The 19,165-nt window shown below is 44.7% G+C and overlaps 6 non-coding genes and 1 pseudogene across 6 annotated transcripts; 4 read left to right on the top strand and 3 right to left on the bottom strand.

Moving 5' to 3' along the window:
- The first annotated feature begins 3,181 nt into the window (after positions 1–3,181).
- Positions 3,182–3,330, top strand: LOC120521419 (annotated as a pseudogene).
- A 3,803-nt stretch (positions 3,331–7,133) lies between these two features.
- LOC120521406 lies at positions 7,134–7,252 on the bottom strand. Its single transcript, XR_005632098.1, has one exon. It is a non-coding gene; the product is annotated as a 5S ribosomal RNA (ribosomal RNA).
- A 999-nt stretch (positions 7,253–8,251) lies between these two features.
- Positions 8,252–8,412, top strand: LOC120521416. The gene has a single exon (XR_005632108.1). It is a non-coding gene; the product is annotated as a U1 spliceosomal RNA (small nuclear RNA).
- Positions 8,413–12,224: 3,812 nt separating this feature from the next.
- On the bottom strand, positions 12,225–12,343 carry LOC120521405. Its single transcript, XR_005632097.1, has one exon. It is a non-coding gene; the product is annotated as a 5S ribosomal RNA (ribosomal RNA).
- Positions 12,344–13,345: 1,002 nt separating this feature from the next.
- LOC120521413 lies at positions 13,346–13,509 on the top strand. The gene has a single exon (XR_005632105.1). It is a non-coding gene; the product is annotated as a U1 spliceosomal RNA (small nuclear RNA).
- A 3,806-nt stretch (positions 13,510–17,315) lies between these two features.
- LOC120521404 lies at positions 17,316–17,434 on the bottom strand. Its single transcript, XR_005632096.1, has one exon. It is a non-coding gene; the product is annotated as a 5S ribosomal RNA (ribosomal RNA).
- A 1,008-nt stretch (positions 17,435–18,442) lies between these two features.
- On the top strand, positions 18,443–18,604 carry LOC120521417. Its single transcript, XR_005632109.1, has one exon. It is a non-coding gene; the product is annotated as a U1 spliceosomal RNA (small nuclear RNA).
- The last annotated feature ends 561 nt before the right edge of the window (positions 18,605–19,165 follow it).

Here is a 19,165-nt window from a genome sequence, read left to right as displayed (position 1 = left end):
AACAGCAGTTGCTTTAGAAAACAACTTAATTGTGGTGGGGGACCTAAATTGTGCGAGTGATCAAGAGCTAAGAGGGCAACAGGAAGACAAAACTGCTAGAAAACTAAAAGAAATTATAAAGGACTGTCGTATCAAGGATGTATTTAGGGAACTAAAAAGAGAAGAAAAAGGTTTTACCTGGAGAGGAACTCGGGGAAAGGCCTCTCGAATAGACTATATTTTGGTCGATAGTAATTATGAGCCAAAGAATTGCAAATTAAGACCAGTATTTTTTTCAGACCATTGTAGTTTAGAGGCAGAGATACAGAAAGGAACAGAAGAAGAGAAAAAGATATTGTGTGGAAACTGAATGTAACCTTGTTAGAGGATATGAAAATTAGGGAAGAATATGGACAACGCTATAGGGGATGGGAAACCCTAAAAGATTGGTGTGGAAGTCAAAAAGAGTGGTGGGAGGTGATGAAAAGGAACACTAGGGAATTTTTCCAAAAAAAAGGTAAAGAAAGGAGTAGGAAGAAAAAAGAAGAGGAAAAACATTACAATATGAACTGGAACAATTGTACAGAAAGGAGGAGATAAATGACGAGACAGAATTAGAGATAAGAAAAATAAAAGAAGAATTGGGAAAAGTATATAAGAACAGAGAAGAAAAGATTAAGTTCCAGAGCAGAGTCAGAGAGCAAGAGGAAGGAGAAAAATGCTCTCGGTTTTTTTTCAAGAAAATAAAAGAAAGAAGGAAAAAGCCAATATAGAAGAATTGAAGGATAAAGATGGACAGGTGAAGAGAGGAAATAAAGACCTATTGGACATCGTAACAACGTACTATAAAGGAATATACGAAAAGAAAGAAATTAACTATGAGTGCATTAACAAACTGGAGGGAACCATAGATGGCGTTTTCACAGAAGAACAGAAAGAAATGCTGTGTCAGGAGATTGAAATGCAGGAGATGGAGGAAGCTATTAAAATGAGTAGTAAGGGTAAAACTCCAGGAATAGACGGCTTACCCATAGAATTTTATGTGTCTTTTTGGGATCTAATAAAAGAAGATATGCAGAGTTTATTTCTGGAAATTGTGAGAGATGGAGAGATGACAGAGACAATGAAAAGGGGCATAATAACATTGATACCCAAACAAGGAGAGATGGTTGATATAAAGAATTGGAGACCGATAACACTATTATGCCAGGACTACAAGATATTAACAAGAGTCCTGGCAAATAGAATAAAAGATAAGCTGGAAAATGTGATAAAAGAGGAACAAGCATGTGTAGTATCAGGTAGAAGTGCATTAGAAAATCTGTGTGTAATGAGAGATTGCATATATTTAATGCAGGAAAGAAAAATGGACGTGGGAATAATTAATTTAGACTTGGAAAAAGCCTTTGACAAAGTGGCTCATGAATATATGTGGAGGATTTTACAGAGAGTGGGGGTACCAGCGAAATTTCTAAACTGGATAAAGACAGTGTATAAAGGAATTACAAGTAGAATTAGAGTAAATAATAAATTATCAGAAGAAATACAGGTAGAAAGGGGAGTAAGGCAAGGGTGCCCTTTATCAGCAGTACTATTCATATTAAATATTGAACCGTTAATAAATCTGGTAAGAAATGAGAGACAGATACGGGGAGTTGAAGTCCCAGGAAGCGGAGGGCAACAAGTTAAAATATGTGCATATATGGATGATGTGAGCATAATAGTCAGAGATGTCAGCAGTATAGAGCAGGTAATTGAATACACGGAAATATTCTGTATGGCATCAGGATCGCAATTAAATCTGGAGAAATGTGATTGTGTGTTATGGGGTAACTGGAAAGAAAAACCTGCGGGAAAGATAAGACTTTCCAATAGTGTTAAAATATTGGGAGTAGAATTAGGGAAAGATAATAGAGAAAAGAAACAATGGAAGGAAATGTTAAAAATATAAATAAAAACAGGATTTTGGAGATTGAGAAACCTGACTATGGAGGGCAAGATTTTGCTGGTGAAAGCAATAATAATCCCAAAACTGACATATTTGGCCACCGTTTTTTTCCCCCCGAGAAAAATATTAAAAAAGATTATAAGAAGCTGTTTTGTTTTCCTATGGGGGTCAAAATGTGAGAAAATTGCAAGAAAAGTAATAATGAAACAAAAAGAAAATGGAGGGAAAGGATTCCCAAATATAGAAGAAGAGCTGATGTTAAAACATACGGCTACGGTGGTTAACATGGCGCTAAATAAGAAAGGAAAAATGGCTGATTTGATGCGATATCAATTGGGTACGGAGCTGAGGAAAGTAAGATTGTTTAAAAGCATTAACAATAGACCTATTGCCTTTAATATAGCAAAGCACTATAAGATAGTTACAAAATTTTTAAGGAAATACAGATGGGAAGAAGGAGAGGTAACAATATGGGGGAAGAAAAGAGCCCTGAAAGAATATATAAAAAAAGACGAAACAATGTTAAAAATAAAAAATATGACTGAAAATCAAGCAAAGAAAGTATGGCAACAAAACAATGGAAAAGAGTTGACCAATAGACAAAAGGATTTGGGCTGGTTGGGCATACACGTGTTACCGACAAACACTGCAATGTATAAGAGGCGAGTAGCAAAGACGTTGATATGTCCGAGAAGGAACTGCACAGGAATAGAAACATCTGAACATGTGTTTTGGAAATGTGAAAAATCGCAAGGAATTTGGAAGGGTGTAATGGAGAAATGGGATGGGTTATTAGGAAAAGAGGAGATTACAAAAGAAGGGTACTGTATGGATTAGTGGGGAATAACTTGAATGAGAAAATGGCAAAAACCCAATGGCAAATAATTAATATAGTTAAAGAAAATATATGGTGGGAAAGAAATGAACTGGTGATACATAATAAGGATGTTTCTATTCAAAGACTATTGCAGAAATGTGGGAGAGAAGTAGAGGAGGCATGGAAAATAAAAGAAGATCAATTGAATAAGAACAAGGTGTGAAAGATAAAGGTAAAGAACAATTAATGGAGTTTTTTTGGGGAAAAATGGAAAAAAAAAAAAAAAAAACACGCCATGGTGGTGAAAAGGTGATGGGTGGCAGTGAATTAGCAAATTGGCCAGACTTTGTGTGTGTGTTCAAAGCTAAAACACTGAAAAGAAACATTAAATGTAAGTGAAAATGGGACAAGCAAATTAGTGTTTGTCTTAAGTAATGAAATTTAGACAAGGAAAAAAAAAAAAAGGTTCTCCCAGGGCGAGGCTCATCCATTGCACTCGGGTGTGCTGACCCCTGCGATTTCCCCAAATGCGGGAAACTCGACTGCATAATTTGTGGTAGTGGGGGACTGCGTTCGCTCTCCCTGATAGTCCTGGTTCAAAAACAGACTGAAAACATGCGTTTCAACTTATGGAAGTGGTGCTTGGGCGATTGTGAAGCAGGAGCCTGTGAGACAACGGCTCTGGGAGCTTTAAGCAATAAATAAAGAAGTTCCAAAATCAATCAATCAATCTGTCTGTCTGTCCATTTATTTATTTATTTTAAGGACCCCGCCCTAGAAAAATTATAATAAAAATAATATTAATTTAAATTAACTAATCAATGTATGTATTTATCTTAAGGACCCCCACATAATAAAATAATAATATAAATAATCATTCATTATTTTTAGTGCCTCTTTACTGATTTTAAGCCGCTTTCCTTGCTGCCAAGAGCCCAGCTTCTGACACGGGTGGAAGGAGGAAAAGAAAAGACGAGGTGAAGGGCGACTCCTGCTGGCAGAAAGGCAAAAGCTTACAGCACTCGGTATTCCCAGTAAACGAGGGCTGCTCCTTTTTCTCTCCCCAAATATGCAACTTTGGAAGCCCTCTTTTCTGAACGACAGCCGTATGTTTTTTTTTTTCCTCCTTCCCTGTCTGTCTTCATTTTTTTTTGCCATTCTTTTGAAATTTTTCGAATGTCTTTTGAATTAGAATGTACGTTGTCCTTCATGCTGATCCCCTTCTGTCGGCTCTCGCTCTCGCCACCCATTTAAGACCCCCCTGTTACCCGTTCCACCTCATGGATGGATGGATGGATGGATGGATACATAGATAGACAGATAGATCTCGTCCAGCTCTTCAGACGGGGAGCCTGCAACTTTACAAAGGGGGCATCGTCCAGAAAGGACCAGCAACCTCGTGTCCTTGCTAGCGTGCAATCCCACAGTGGCATGGAGCGCAAACGTGAATATCGGCAAAGTTTCTTAGCAGCCTTTGTCGATTTTCACAAAGCATTCGACTCAGTTGTTCGAGCTTCCCTGTGGGAGTTCCTGAGACTTAGTGGGATTCCCCCTGAAGTTGCTGGATATCATGGCCAGCCCGTACACTGGTACTGTGAGTGGTGTGGAGACAGAACCTCTGTGTTTTTCCCAGTTGATTCTGTGGTTCGTCAGGGGTGTGTTCTTGCTCCTACTTTGTTCAGTGCTTGTATGGACTGGGTGTTGTGCAGGGTCATGGGGTTCAGCGGCTGTGGGGCATCTGTTGGAGAAGAAAGATTCATGAATATTGACTTTGCTGATGATGCTGTGATTGTCGTGGAGTCAATGGAGGCTCTGATCAGGGTGCTCAAGAGACTGAGTGAGGAGTCTGAGTGTCTGGGCTTGTGAGTGTCCTGGATGAAAACCAACAGCCAGGCCTTTAATGACCTCTTGGGCACAGATATCAGCAGTGTGTCTGTTTGCGGAGAGTGTGTTGACCTTGTTGAGTGGTTTACTTACCTTGGCAGTGACATTCATGTCCCTGGTGACTCTTCCTATGAAGTCAGTAGACAGATGGGGAGAGCTTGGTGGTTCATGAGGTCACTGGAAAGGGGTGTGTGGCGCTCCCAATATCTCTGCAAAAGAACGAAGGGCCAAGTCTTTAGAGTCCTGGTGCTTCCTTTCTTGCTATATGTTTGTGAGACATGGATGCTCCCCAGTGACCTGAGATGAAGACTGGACTCCTTTGGTACTGTGCCCCTTCGGAGAATCCTTGGGTACCGCTGGTTTTACTTTGTGTTCCTCATGGAATCCGTTGGGGGAAATGGAAGGAAAAACCACTAGGAAGAATAAGGTTGTCAAATGTTGTGAAAGTATTGGGGTTAAGAATACAGAGAGGATGGAGTGGAAAGAAATGGGGAAAAAGATAACCAAAAAAAAAAACAAGGATTTTGGAGGTTAACGAACTTATCAATAGAAGGGAAGATATTGCTGATGAAGGCAGTTACAATCCCAAAACTATCGTATTTAGCAAATGTGTTTTTTCCACCAAAGAAAATAGTAAGAAGAATTATAAGAAAGTGTTTTGTGTTCTTATAGGGTTCATAATGTGAAAAATTGGCAAGAAGGAAGGTAATGAAAATGGAGGGAAAGAGGTTCGAATATAGAAAGGGAGTTGACTTTAAGACACACAGCAACTGTTGTTAATATGACATTAAGTAAAATTGGGAAGTTAGCGGATATGATCAGATATCTGCTAGGAACAGAATTCAAAAAAGCAAAAGAGCCCAATTAAATAAGGAAATCCGAGTGCCATCTGCAGGGCAAGTGGCAGGAGGACTTTGGGCACGACATGAAAATACATAGAGGGCGGTTAAAATATTAGGGATCCATTTTGGAGAGGAGAAGGAGGGAAGAAGAGACTGGAAGGAGATGGAAAGAAAGTTATACAAGCTCACAAGTCTCTGGAGGACTAGGAGACTAACATATGAGGGCAAAATTTTGCTAATTAAGTCAATAATTTTGCCCAGGCTCTTTTCTGGCAACAGTTTTTACGGACAAAATATATTCTAAGGAAAATCGAAAGACAATGTTTTTATTTTTTTGGGAGGTCTACAGATGAGAAGGTCGCAAGACAGAAAGTAAAGAAACAAAAAAGGAAAGGGGGAGAAAGGTTTTCTGGACTTAAGGATCTTGTTAAGATTGAAATACACGGCCGTTTACATATCCTTGTTACAGAGCGGAAAGGGAGGGCAGCGGATTTAGCCAGGTACATGATGGGTGGTCATCTAAGAAGGTTTGGGCTTTATAAAACCCAGAACAAGAAACCATATGAGTTTAGATTACCCAAACTATACAGGAGGTTGATGGACTGTATCAAAGATTGTGGGCTTCAGCAGGATGAAAAGGACTTGTGGAGGAGGTGGAAAGAATTAGTGGAAAAAGTAAGGGAAAGTGAGAAGCCAGTAAACATTACTGGGAAATCTAGAGAGGAATCTAAACTGATATGGGAAAGATTTGGGGGAAAGTTTCCAAATAATCAAGTAGCAGATATAGCCTGGCTGGCCGCCCATGAAGCACTAGAAACCAACCTGGCTTTAAGTAAAAGAAAGAATTTACAAGGGCCTAAATGTCCCAGGGACGGATGTAAAAGAAAAAAATAAGTCAGTATGGACATGCAATGTGGGACTGCCCCACAGTGGCAAGGATATGGAAGGAAGTAAGGCAGAGACACATAGTAGACATCAAGCTGGATAGAGACTTGGTGGTGTTTGGGAGGTCAGGGAAAAGAGAGGTCGGGAAGAAAGATTGGGACCGAATAAACGTGATAAAAGAAGTATTGTGGAAGGCAAGGTGTGCATACACAAATAAACAGAAAGTTTTTTCCCAACAGAAAATAATTGGAATGATCAGAGAAAACCTCTCGTTTTATGAGAAAAACATCTCAACTTTGGAAGCCCTCTTTTCTAAACGACAGCCCTATGTTTTTTTTTTTCTCTCCTTCCCTGTCTGTCTTCATTTTTTTTTTGCCATTCTTTTAAATTTGAATGTACGTTGTCCTTCATGCTGATCCCCTTCTGTCGGCTCTCTCGCTCTCGCCACCCATTTAAGACCCCCCTGTTCCCCGTTCCTCCTCCTCGATGGATGGATGGATGGATAGAAAGACAGATAGATCTCGTCCAGCTCTTCAGACGGGAGCCTGCAACTTTACAAGGGGGGCATCGTCCAGAAAGGACCAGCAGCCTCGTGTCCTTTCCAACCTGCAATCCCACAGTGGCATCAAAGGGAGGGCAAGCACCGGCTCAAGTCTCGAACGTGTACCCAGGGCTGCCCCAGATCACTCGGCTGCCAAAAGCCCAGCTTCTGATACGGGTGGAAGGAGGAAAAGAAAAAGACGAGGCGAAGGGCGACTCCTGCTGGCAGAAAGGCAAAAGCTTACGGCACTCGGTATTCCCAGGCGGTCTCCCATCCAAGTACTAACCGAGCCCGACTCTGCTTAGCTTCCGAGATCGGACGAGATCGGGCGTGTTCAGAGTGGTATGGCCGTAAACGAGGGCTGCTCGTTTTCTCTCCCAAATAGGCAACTGTGGAAGCCCTCTTTTCTAAACGACAGCCCTATGTTTTTTTTTTTCTCCTTCCCTGTCTGTCTTCATTTTTTTTTTTTAATTGCCATTCTTTTGAAATTTTAAGTTATGTCTTTTGAATTAGAATGTGCGTTGTCCTTCATACTGATCCCCTTCTGTCGGCTCTCTCGCTCTCGCCACCCATTTAAGACTCCCCTGTTACCCGTTCCACCTCATGGATGGATGGATTGATGGATGGATGGATGGATGGATAGATAGACAGAGAGATCTCGTCCAGCTCATCAGACGGGGAGCCTGCAACTTTACAAAGGGGGGCATCTTCCAGAAAGAACCAGCAACCTCGTATCCTTGCTAACGTGCAATCCCACAGTGGCATCAAAGGGAGGGCAAGCACCGGCTCAAGTCTCGAACGTGTACCCAGCGCTGCCCCAGATCACTCGGCGGCCTCGGCGCAGGTCTTCCCGAGGGTGCTCTGCTGCCGTGTGCGAGCGCCCACGCCGAGGGCTTCTTCCTCTCGGTCTCCGGAGCGCAGGGTCGCCTTCCTCTTTCGCAGCTTTGCCTCCTGCCTCCTGTCTGCCGCCTGCCGCCTGTCTTTGCTGTTGGGCGGCTGTTTCTCATTCAGCATCCCGCCCAGTCCTACCCCTCCTGTTTCTCTTCCAGCCAATAAGCTCCAGCGATGGGTGGCTGGTTTGCATAAGAGCGAGGTGCACCTTGGGGTTGCTAGTGAAACCTGTCTAATCAAGGTGGTGAGGTCGGTGCAACCCCAACATCCGGGTCACGGTGCACACGGGCGTCTGGGCAGCAGCTAGCTCCCGCGCATGCGCGCTCCCGAGGCCAAAGAAGCCCGAAGGATCCCGAAGAAGCCCGAAGGAGGCCGAAGGACCGAGGACTGTGCTGGGGAAAACCTCCCGCCGCCGAGCGATGAAGCCGAGGAAGTGGGAGGATGAGCGCCGGGCTGTACAACTCATACTTACCTGGCAGGGGAGATACCATGATCACTAAGGTGGTTCTCCCAGGGCGAGGCTCATCCATTGCACTCGGGTGTGCTGACCCCTGCGATTTCCCCAAATGCGGGAAACTCGACTGCATAATTTGTGGTAGTGGGGACTGCGTTCGCGCTCTCCCTGATAGTCCTGGTTCAAAAAACAGACTGAAAACATGCGTTTCAACTTATGGAAGTGGTGCTTGGGCGATTGTGAAGCAGGAGCCTGTGAGACAACGGCTCTGGGAGCTTTAAGCAATAAATAAAGAAGTTCCAAAAATCAATCAATCAATCTGTCTGTCTGTCCATTTATTTATTTATTTTAAGGACCCCGCCCTAGAAAAATTATAATAAAAATAATATTAATTTAAATTAACTAATCAATGTATGTATTTATCTTAAGGACCCCCCCACACACATAATAAAATAATAATATAAATAATCATTCATTATTTTTAGTGCCTCTTTACTGATTTTAAGCCGCTTTCCTTGCTGCCAAGAGCCCAGCTTCTGACACGGGTGGAAGGAGGAAAAGAAAAGACGAGGTGAAGGGCGACTCCTGCTGGCAGAAAGGCAAAAGCTTACAGCACTCGGTATTCCCAGTAAACGAGGGCTGCTCCTTTTTCTCTCCCCAAATATGCAACTTTGGAAGCCCTCTTTTCTGAACGACAGCCGTATGTTTTTTTTTTTCTCCTTCCCTGTCTGTCTTCATTTTTTTTTTGCCATTCTTTTGAAATTTTTCGAATGTCTTTTGAATTAGAATGTACGTTGTCCTTCATGCTGATCCCCTTCTGTCGGCTCTCTCGCTCGCCACCCATTTAAGACCCCTGTTACCCGTTCCACCTCATGGATGGATGGATGGATGGATGGATACATAGATAGACAGATAGATCTCGTCCAGCTCTTCAGACGGGGAGCCTGCAACTTTACAAAGGGGGCATCGTCCAGAAAGGACCAGCAACCTCGTGTCCTTGCTAGCGTGCAATCCCACAGTGGCATGGAGCGCAAACGTGAATATCGGCAAAGTTTCTTAGCAGCCTTTGTCGATTTTCACAAAGCATTCGACTCAGTTGTTCGAGCTTCCCTGTGGGAGTTCCTGAGACTTAGTGGGATTCCCCCTGAAGTTGCTGGATATCATGGCCAGCCCGTACACTGGTACTGTGAGTGGTGTGGAGACAGAACCTCTGTGTTTTTCCCAGTTGATTCTGTGGTTCGTCAGGGGTGTGTTCTTGCTCCTACTTTGTTCAGTGCTTGTATGGACTGGGTGTTGTGCAGGGTCATGGGGTTCAGCGGCTGTGGGGCATCTGTTGGAGAAGAAAGATTCATGAATATTGACTTTGCTGATGATGCTGTGATTGTCGTGGAGTCAATGGAGGCTCTGATCAGGGTGCTCAAGAGACTGAGTGAGGAGTCTGAGTGTCTGGGCTTGTGAGTGTCCTGGATGAAAACCAACAGCCAGGCCTTTAATGACCTCTTGGGCACAGATATCAGCAGTGTGTCTGTTTGCGGAGAGTGTGTTGACCTTGTTGAGTGGTTTACTTACCTTGGCAGTGACATTCATGTCCCTGGTGACTCTTCCTATGAAGTCAGTAGACAGATGGGGAGAGCTTGGTGGTTCATGAGGTCACTGGAAAGGGGTGTGTGGCGCTCCCAATATCTCTGCAAAAGAACGAAGGGCCAAGTCTTTAGAGTCCTGGTGCTTCCTTTCTTGCTATATGTTTGTGAGACATGGATGCTCCCCAGTGACCTGAGATGAAGACTGGACTCCTTTGGTACTGTGCCCCTTCGGAGAATCCTTGGGTACCGCTGGTTTTACTTTGTGTTCCTCATGGAATCCGTTGGGGGAAATGGAAGGAAAAACCACTAGGAAGAATAAGGTTGTCAAATGTTGTGAAAGTATTGGGGTTAAGAATACAGAGAGGATGGAGTGGAAAGAAATGGGGAAAAAGATAACCAAAAAAAAAAAAAAGCAGGATTTTGGAGGTTAACGAACTTATCAATAGAAGGGAAGATATTGCTGATGAAGGCAGTTACAATCCCAAAACTATCGTATTTAGCAAATGTGTTTTTTCCACCAAAGAAAATAGTAAGAAGAATTATAAGAAAGTGTTTTGTGTTCTTATAGGGTTCATAATGTGAAAAATTGGCAAGAAGGAAGGTAATGAAAATGGAGGGAAAGAGGTTCGAATATAGAAAGGGAGTTGACTTTAAGACACACAGCAACTGTTGTTAATATGACATTAAGTAAAATTGGGAAGTTAGCGGATATGATCAGATATCTGCTAGGAACAGAATTCAAAAAAGCAAAAGAGCCCAATTAAATAAGGAAATCCGAGTGCCATCTGCAGGGCAAGTGGCAGGAGGACTTTGGGCACGACATGAAAATACATAGAGGGGCGGTTAAAATATTAGGGATCCATTTTGGAGAGGAGAAGGAGGGAAGAAGAGACTGGAAGGAGATGGAAAGAAAGTTATACAAGCTCACAAGTCTCTGGAGGACTAGGAGACTAACATATGAGGGCAAAATTTTGCTAATTAAGTCAATAATTTTGCCCAGGCTCTTTTCTGGCAACAGTTTTTTTACGGACAAAATATATTCTAAGGAAAATCGAAAGACAATGTTTTTATTTTTTTGGGAGGTCTACAGATGAGAAGGTCGCAAGACAGAAAGTAAAGAAACAAAAAAGGAAAGGGGGAGAAAGGTTTTCTGGACTTAAGGATCTTGTTAAGATTGAAATACACGGCCGTTTACATATCCTTGTTACAGAGCGGAAAGGGAGGGCAGCGGATTTAGCCAGGTACATGATGGGTGGTCATCTAAGAAGGTTTGGGCTTTATAAAACCCAGAACAAGAAACCATATGAGTTTAGATTACCCAAACTATACAGGAGGTTGATGGACTGTATCAAAGATTGTGGGCTTCAGCAGGATGAAAAGGACTTGTGGAGGAGGTGGAAAGAATTAGTGGAAAAGTAAGGAAAGTGAGAAGCCAGTAAACATTACTGGGAAATCTAGAGAGGAATCTAAACTGATATGGGAAAGATTTGGGGGAAAGTTTCCAAATAATCAAGTAGCAGATATAGCCTGGCTGGCCGCCCATGAAGCACTAGAAACCAACCTGGCTTTAAGTAAAAGAAAGAATTTACAAGGGCCTAAATGTCCCAGGGACGGATGTAAAAGAAAAAAATAAGTCAGTATGGACATGCAATGTGGGACTGCCCCACAGTGGCAAGGATATGGAAGGAAGTAAGGCAGAGACACATAGTAGACATCAAGCTGGATAGAGACTTGGTGGTGTTTGGGAGGTCAGGGAAAAGAGAGGTCGGGAAGAAAGATTGGGACCGAATAAACGTGATAAAAGAAGTATTGTGGAAGGCAAGGTGTGCATACACAAATAAACAGAAAGTTTTTTCCCAACAGAAAATAATTGGAATGATCAGAGAAAACCTCTCGTTTTATGAGAAAAACATCTCAACTTTGGAAGCCCTCTTTTCTAAACGACAGCCCTATGTTTTTTTTTTTCTCTCCTTCCCTGTCTGTCTTCATTTTTTTTTTTTTTGCCATTCTTTTAAATTTGAATGTACGTTGTCCTTCATGCTGATCCCCTTCTGTCGGCTCTCTCGCTCGCCACCCATTTAAGACCCCCCTGTTCCCCGTTCCTCCTCATGGATGGATGGATGGATAGAAAGACAGATAGATCTCGTCCAGCTCTTCAGACGGGAGCCTGCAACTTTACAAAGGGGGCATCGTCCAGAAAGGACCAGCAGCCTCGTGTCCTTTCCAACCTGCAATCCCACAGTGGCATCAAAGGGAGGGCAAGCACCGGCTCAAGTCTCGAACGTGTACCCAGGGCTGCCCCAGATCACTCGGCTGCCAAAAGCCCAGCTTCTGATACGGGTGGAAGGAGGAAAAGAAAAAGACGAGGCGAAGGGCGACTCCTGCTGGCAGAAAGGCAAAAGCTTACGGCACTCGGTATTCCCAGGCGGTCTCCCATCCAAGTACTAACCGAGCCCGACTCTGCTTAGCTTCCGAGATCGGACGAGATCGGGCGTGTTCAGAGTGGTATGGCCGTAAACGAGGGCTGCTCGTTTTCTCTCCCAAATAGGCAACTGTGGAAGCCCTCTTTTCTAAACGACAGCCCTATGTTTTTTTTTTTTTCTCCTTCCCTGTCTGTCTTCATTTTTTTTTTTTTAATTGCCATTCTTTTGAAATTTTAAGTTATGTCTTTTGAATTAGAATGTGCGTTGTCCTTCATACTGATCCCCTTCTGTCGGCTCTCTCGCTCTCGCCACCCATTTAAGACTCCCCTGTTACCCGTTCCACCTCATGGATGGATGGATTGATGGATGGATGGATGGATGGATAGATAGACAGAGAGATCTCGTCCAGCTCATCAGACGGGGAGCCTGCAACTTTACAAAGGGGGGCATCTTCCAGAAAGAACCAGCAACCTCGTATCCTTGCTAACGTGCAATCCCACAGTGGCATCAAAGGGAGGGCAAGCACCGGCTCAAGTCTCGAACGTGTACCCAGCGCTGCCCCAGATCACTCGGCGGCCTCGGCGCAGGTCTTCCCGAGGGTGCTCTGCTGCCGTGTGCGAGCGCCCACGCCGAGGGCTTCTTCCTCTCGGTCTCCGGAGCGCAGGGTCGCCTTCCTCTTTCGCAGCTTTGCCTCCTGCCTCCTGTCTGCCGCCTGCCGCCTGTCTTTGCTGTTGGGCGGCTGTTTCTCATTCAGCATCCCGCCCAGTCCTACCCCTCCTGTTTCTCTTCCAGCCAATAAGCTCCAGCGATGGGTGGCTGGTTTGCATAAGAGCGAGGTGCACCTTGGGGTTGCTAGTGAAACCTGTCTAATCAAGGTGGTGAGGTCGGTGCAACCCCAACATCCGGGTCACGGTGCACACGGGCGTCTGGGCAGCAGCTAGCTCCCGCGCATGCGCGCTCCCGAGGCCAAAGAAGCCCGAAGGATCCCGAAGAAGCCCGAAGGAGGCCGAAGGACCGAGGACTGTGCTGGGGAAAACCTCCCGCCGCCGAGCGATGAAGCCGAGGAAGTGGGAGGATGAGCGCCGGGCTGTACAACTCATACTTACCTGGCAGGGGAGATACCATGATCACTAAGGTGGTTCTCCCAGGGCGAGGCTCATCCATTGCACTCCGGGTGTGCTGACCCCTGCGATTTCCCCAAATGCGGGAAACTCGACTGCATAATTTGTGGTAGTGGGGGACTGCGTTCGCGCTCTCCCTGATAGTCCTGGTTCAAAAAACAGACTGAAAACATGCGTTTCAACTTATGGAAGTGGTGCTTGGGCGATTGTGAAGCAGGAGCCTGTGAGACAACGGCTCTGGGAGCTTTAAGCAATAAATAAAGAAGTTCCAAAAATCAATCAATCAATCTGTCTGTCTGTCCATTTATTTATTTATTTTAAGGACCCCGCCCTAGAAAAATTATAATAAAAATAATATTAATTTAAATTAACTAATCAATGTATGTATTTATCTTAAGGACCCCCACATAATAAAATAATAATATAAATAATCATTCATTATTTTTAGTGCCTCTTTACTGATTTTAAGCCGCTTTCCTTGCTGCCAAGAGCCCAGCTTCTGACACGGGTGGAAGGAGGAAAAGAAAAGACGAGGTGAAGGGCGACTCCTGCTGGCAGAAAGGCAAAAGCTTACAGCACTCGGTATTCCCAGTAAACGAGGGCTGCTCCTTTTTCTCTCCCCAAATATGCAACTTTGGAAGCCCTCTTTTCTGAACGACAGCCGTATGTTTTTTTTTTTCTCCTTCCCTGTCTGTCTTCATTTTTTTTTTGCCATTCTTTTGAAATTTTTCGAATGTCTTTTGAATTAGAATGTACGTTGTCCTTCATGCTGATCCCCTTCTGTCGGCTCTCTCGCTCTCGCCACCCATTTAAGACCCCCCTGTTACCCGTTCCACCTCATGGATGGATGGATGGATGGATGGATACATAGATAGACAGATAGATCTCGTCCAGCTCTTCAGACGGGGAGCCTGCAACTTTACAAAGGGGGGCATCGTCCAGAAAGGACCAGCAACCTCGTGTCCTTGCTAACGTGCAATCCCACAGTGGCATGGAGCAAAGCGTGAATATCGGCAAAGTTTCTTAGCAGCCTTTGTCGATTTTCACAAAGCATTCGACTCAGTTGTTCGAGCTTCCCTGTGGGAGTTCCTGAGACTTAGTGGGATTCCCCCTGAAGTTGCTGGATATCATGGCCAGCCCGTACACTGGTACTGTGAGTGGTGTGGAGACAGAACCTCTGTGTTTTTCCCAGTTGATTCTGTGGTTCGTCAGGGGTGTGTTCTTGCTCCTACTTTGTTCAGTGCTTGTATGGACTGGGTGTTGTGCAGGGTCATGGGGTTCAGCGGCTGTGGGGCATCTGTTGGAGAAGAAAGATTCATGAATATTGACTTTGCTGATGATGCTGTGATTGTCGTGGAGTCAATGGAGGCTCTGATCAGGGTGCTCAAGAGACTGAGTGAGGAGTCTGAGTGTCTGGGCTTGTGAGTGTCCTGGATGAAAACCAACAGCCAGGCCTTTAATGACCTCTTGGGCACAGATATCAGCAGTGTGTCTGTTTGCGGAGAGTGTGTTGACCTTGTTGAGTGGTTTACTTACCTTGGCAGTGACATTCATGTCCCTGGTGACTCTTCCTATGAAGTCAGTAGACAGATGGGGAGAGCTTGGTGGTTCATGAGGTCACTGGAAAGGGGTGTGTGGCGCTCCCAATATCTCTGCAAAAGAACGAAGGGCCAAGTCTTTAGAGTCCTGGTGCTTCCTTTCTTGCTATATGTTTGTGAGACATGGATGCTCCCCAGTGACCTGAGATGAAGACTGGACTCCTTTGGTACTGTGCCCCTTCGGAGAATCCTTGGGTACCGCTGGTTTTACTTTGTGTTCCTCATGGAATCCGTTGGGGGAAATGGAAGGAAAAACCACTAGGAAGAATAAGGTTGTCAAATGTTGTGAAAGTATTGGGGTTAAGAATACAGAGAGGATGGAGTGGAAAGAAATGGGGAAAAAGATAACCAAAAAAAAAAAAAGCAGGATTTTGGAGGTTAACGAACTTATCAATAGAAGGGAAGATATTGCTGATGAAGGCAGTTACAATCCCAAAACTATCGTATTTAGCAAATGTGTTTTTTCCACCAAAGAAAATAGTAAGAAGAATTATAAGAAAGTGTTTTGTGTTCTTATAGGGTTCATAATGTGAAAAATTGGCAAGAAGGAAGGTAATGAAAATGGAGGGAAAGAGGTTCGAATATAGAAAGGGAGTTGACTTTAAGACACACAGCAACTGTTGTTAATATGACATTAAGTAAAATTGGGAAGTTAGCGGATATGATCAGATATCTGCTAGGAACAGAATTCAAAAAAGCAAAAGAGCCCAATTAAATAAGGAAATCCGAGTGCCATCTGCAGGGCAAGTGGCAGGAGGACTTTGGGCACGACATGAAAATACATAGAGGGGCGGTTAAAATATTAGGGATCCATTTTGGAGAGGAGAAGGAGGGAAGAAGAGACTGGAAGGAGATGGAAAGAAAGTTATACAAGCTCACAAGTCTCTGGAGGACTAGGAGACTAACATATGAGGGCAAAATTTTGCTAATTAAGTCAATAATTTTGCCCAGGCTCTTTTCTGGCAACAGTTTTTTTACGGACAAAATATATTCTAAGGAAAATCGAAAGACAATGTTTTTATTTTTTTGGGAGGTCTACAGATGAGAAGGTCGCAAGACAGAAAGTAAAGAAACAAAAAAGGAAAGGGGGAGAAAGGTTTTCTGGACTTAAGGATCTTGTTAAGATTGAAATACACGGCCGTTTACATATCCTTGTTACAGAGCGGAAAGGGAGGGCAGCGGATTTAGCCAGGTACATGATGGGTGGTCATCTAAGAAGGTTTGGGCTTTTAAAACCCAGAACAAGAAACCATATGAGTTTAGATTACCCAAACTATACAGGAGGTTGATGGACTGTATCAAAGATTGTGGGCTTCAGCAGGATGAAAAGGACTTGTGGAGGAGGTGGAAAGAATTAGTGGAAAAGTAAGGAAAGTGAGAAGCCAGTAAACATTACTGGGAAATCTAGAGAGGAATCTAAACTGATATGGGAAAGATTTGGGGGAAAGTTTCCAAATAATCAAGTAGCAGATATAGCCTGGCTGGCCGCCCATGAAGCACTAGAAACCAACCTGGCTTTAAGTAAAAGAAAGAATTTACAAGGGCCTAAATGTCCCAGGGACGGATGTAAAAGAAAAAAATAAGTCAGTATGGACATGCAATGTGGGACTGCCCCACAGTGGCAAGGATATGGAAGGAAGTAAGGCAGAGACACATAGTAGACATCAAGCTGGATAGAGACTTGGTGGTGTTTGGGAGGTCAGGGAAAAGAGAGGTCGGGAAGAAAGATTGGGACCGAATAAACGTGATAAAAGAAGTATTGTGGAAGGCAAGGTGTGCATACACAAATAAACAGAAAGTTTTTTCCCAACAGAAAATAATTGGAATGATCAGCGAAAACCTCTCGTTTTATGAGAAAAACATCTCAACTTTGGAAGCCCTCTTTTCTAAACGACAGCCCTATGTTTTTTTTTTTCTCTCCTTCCCTGTCTGTCTTCATTTTTTTTTTTGCCATTCTTTTAAATTTGAATGTACGTTGTCCTTCATGCTGATCCCCTTCTGTCGGCTCTCTCGCTCTCGCCACCCATTTAAGACCCCCCTGTTCCCCGTTCCTCCTCATGGATGGATGGATGGATAGAAAGACAGATAGATCTCGTCCAGCTCTTCAGACGGGAGCCTGCAACTTTACAAAGGGGGCATCGTCCAGAAAGGACCAGCAGCCTCGTGTCCTTTCCAACCTGCAATCCCACAGTGGCATCAAAGGGAGGGCAAGCACCGGCTCAAGTCTCGAACGTGTACCCAGGGCTGCCCCAGATCACTCGGCTGCCAAAAGCCCAGCTTCTGATACGGGTGGAAGGAGGAAAAGAAAAAGACGAGGCGAAGGGCGACTCCTGCTGGCAGAAAGGCAAAAGCTTACGGCACTCGGTATTCCCAGGCGGTCTCCCATCCAAGTACTAACCGAGCCCGACTCTGCTTAGCTTCCGAGATCGGACGAGATCGGGCGTGTTCAGAGTGGTATGGCCGTAAACGAGGGCTGCTCGTTTTCTCTCCCAAATAGGCAACTGTGGAAGCCCTCTTTTCTAAACGACAGCCCTATGTTTTTTGTTTTTTTTTTTCTCCTTCCCCTGTCTGTCTTCATTTTTTTTTTTTTTATTGCCATTCTTTTGAAATTTTAAGTTATGTCTTTTGAATTAGAATGTGCGTTGTCCTTCATACTGATCCCCTTCTGTCGGCTCTCTCGCTCTCGCCACCCATTTAAGACTCCCCTGTTACCCGTTCCACCTCATGGATGGATGGATTGATGGATGGATGGATGGATGGATAGATAGACAGAGAGATCTCGTCCAGCTCATCAGACGGGGAGCCTGCAACTTTACAAAGGGGGGCATCTTCCAGAAAGAACCAGCAACCTCGTATCCTTGCTAACGTGCAATCCCACAGTGGCATCAAAGGGAGGGCAAGCACCGGCTCAAGTCTCGAACGTGTACCCAGCGCTGCCCCAGATCACTCGGCGGCCTCGGCGCAGGTCTTCCCGAGGGTGCTCTGCTGCCGTGTGCGAGCGCCCACGCCGAGGGCTTCTTCCTCTCGGTCTCCGGAGCGCAGGGTCGCCTTCCTCTTTCGCAGCTTTGCCTCCTGCCTCCTGTCTGCCGCCTGCCGCCTGTCTTTGCTGTTGGGCGGCTGTTTCTCATTCAGCATCCCGCCCAGTCCTACCCCTCCTGTTTCTCTTCCAGCCAATAAGCTCCAGCGATGGGTGGCTGGTTTGCATAAGAGCGAGGTGCACCTTGGGGTTGCTAGTGAAACCTGTCTAATCAAGGTGGTGAGGTCGGTGCAACCCCAACATCCGGGTCACGGTGCACACGGGCGTCTGGGCAGCAGCTAGCTCCCGCGCATGCGCGCTCCCGAGGCCAAAGAAGCCCGAAGGATCCCGAAGAAGCCCGAAGGAGGCCGAAGGACCGAGGACTGTGCTGGGGAAAACCTCCCGCCGCCGAGCGATGAAGCCGAGGAAGTGGGAGGATGAGCGCCGGGCTGTACAACTCATACTTACCTGGCAGGGGAGATACCATGATCACTAAGGTGGTTCTCCCAGGGCGAGGCTCATCCATTGCACTCCGGGTGTGCTGACCCCTGCGATTTCCCCAAATGCGGGAAACTCGACTGCATAATTTGTGGTAGTGGGGACTGCGTTCGCGGTCTCCCTGATAGTCCTGGTTCAAAAAACAGACTGAAAACATGCGTTTCAACTTATGGAAGTGGTGCTTGGGCGATTGTGAAGCAGGAGCCTGTGAGACAACGGCTCTGGGAGCTTTAAGCAATAAATAAAGAAGTTCCAAAAATCAATCAATCAATCTGTCTGTCTGTCCATTTATTTATTTATTTTAAGGACCCCGCCCTAGAAAAATTATAATAAAAATAATATTAATTTAAATTAACTAATCAATGTATGTATTTATCTTAAGGACCCCCCCACACACATAATAAAATAATAATATAAATAATCATTCATTATTTTTAGTGCCTCTTTACTGATTTTAAGCCGCTTTCCTTGCTGCCAAGAGCCCAGCTTCTGACACGGGTGGAAGGAGGAAAAGAAAAGACGAGGTGAAGGGCGACTCCTGCTGGCAGAAAGGCAAAAGCTTACAGCACTCGGTATTCCCAGTAAACGAGGGCTGCTCCTTTTTCTCTCCCCAAATATGCAACTTTGGAAGCCCTCTTTTCTGAACGACAGCCGTATGTTTTTTTTTTTTCACTCCTTCCCTGTC

This window comes from Polypterus senegalus, unplaced genomic scaffold, assembly GCF_016835505.1.
Source record: "Polypterus senegalus isolate Bchr_013 unplaced genomic scaffold, ASM1683550v1 scaffold_5650, whole genome shotgun sequence".
NCBI lineage: Eukaryota > Metazoa > Chordata > Cladistia > Polypteriformes > Polypteridae > Polypterus > Polypterus senegalus.
The sequence above is the reverse complement of the archived record's forward strand: the minus strand, read 5'-3'. Positions and strand labels throughout refer to the sequence as shown.